Source organism: Pelophylax lessonae (assembly GCF_965119305.1).
Source record: "Pelophylax lessonae genome assembly, chromosome: 10".
Lineage (NCBI taxonomy): Eukaryota > Metazoa > Chordata > Amphibia > Anura > Ranidae > Pelophylax > Pelophylax lessonae.
Window position 1 is genome coordinate 173,742,093 of NC_138777.1, and position 1,805 is coordinate 173,743,897.

Consider the following 1,805-nt stretch of genomic DNA (forward strand, 5'->3'; position numbering starts at 1 on the left):
AGATTTTGCTTTATGTTTTGGATCATTGTCTTGTTGGAAGACAAATCTCCGTCCCAGTCTCAGGTCTTTTGCAGACTCCATCAGGTTTTCTTCCAGAATGGTCCTGTATTTGGCTCCATCCATCTTCCCATCAATTTTAACCATCTTCCCTGTCCCTGCTGAAAAAAAGCAGGTCCAAACCATGATGCTGCCACCACCATGTTTGACGGTGGGGATGGTGTGTTCAGGGTGATAAGCTGTGTTGCTTTTACGCCAAACATAACGTTTTGCATTGTTGCCAAAAAGTTTGATTTTGGTTTCATCTGACCAGAGCACCTTCTTCCACATGTTTGGTGTGTCTCCCAGGTGGCTTGTGGCAAACTTTAAACTACACTTTTTATGGATATCTTTAAGAAATGGCTTTCTTCTTGCCACTCTTCCATAAAGGCCAGATTTGTGCAGTATACGACTGATTGTTGTCCTAAGGACAGAGTCTCCCACCTCAGCTGTAGATCTCTGCAGTTCATCCAGAGTGATCATGGTCCTCTTGGCTGCATCTCTGATCAGTCTTCTCCTTGTATGAGCTGAAAGTTTAGAGGGATGGCCAGGTCTTCGTAGATTTGCAGTGGTCTGATACTCCTTCCATTTCAATATTATCGCTTGCACAGTGCTCCTTGGGATGTTTAAAGCTTGGGAAATCTTTTTGTATCCAAATCCGGCTTTAAACTTCTCCACAACAGTATCTCGGACCTGCCTGGTGTGTTCCTTGTTCTTCATGATGCTCTCTGCGCTTTAAACGGACCTCTGAGACTATCACAGTGCAGGTGCATTTATACGGAGACTTGATTACACACAGGTGGATTCTATTTATCATCATTAGTCATTTAGGTCAACATTGGATCATTCGGAGATCCTCACTGAACTTCTGGAGAGAGTTTGCTGCACTGAAAGTAAAGGGGCTGAATAATTTTGCACGCCCAATTTTTCAGTTTTTTATTTTTTAACAAAGTTTGAAAAATCCAATACATTTTGTTCTACTTCATGATTGTGTCCCACTTGTTGTTGATTCTTCACAAAAAATTACAGTTTCATATCTTTATGTTTGAAGCCTGTAATGTGGCAAAAGGTCGCAAAGTTCAAGGGGGGCGAATACTTTTGCAAGGCACTGTAACAATAGCCATAACAGCCCACGCATATGATATGGCGTGGGTTTCCCCTTAAAATCTATACCAGATCCAAAGGGCCAGGTATGGATTGAGGGGGGACACCCACACTTTAAAAAAAAAAAATGTAAACCAGTATTTGTTTTGTTTACATTCTGCTGTCAGCAGAGAATCCCGCTGACAGCAGATGAGTCATGAGTGACATCACCGGGCAACCTCTGCCCTTGTGTTTACCTGTCAGGTGGCTGTGTTCCTGGACAGGAACAGTTGTGTTTGGCAGGCAGCATTTTTTTTTTCAGGTTGGCGTTTATATGTTTTTGTTTTTTTTTTAATAAAGGACTTTTCAAAAACTGTTATTGTGTTTTTACTAACTTTGACTATTTATTTTGGCGAATGAGTACTAATTTACACCTTGTTAATTTACCTTGTTAACCACTTTACCACCGGAGGATTTTCCTGCTAAAAGACCAGGGGGTTTTTTGCGATTTTTTACTGCGTGACTTTAACGGACAATTGCGCGGTCGTGCGACGCTGTACCTAAACAAATTTCATGTCTTTTTTTTCCCACAAACAGAGCTTTCTTTTGGTGGTATTTGATCACCTGTGCGATTTTTTTGATCACGCGCTATAAACAAAAAAAGAGCGTAATTTTTGCAAAAATAA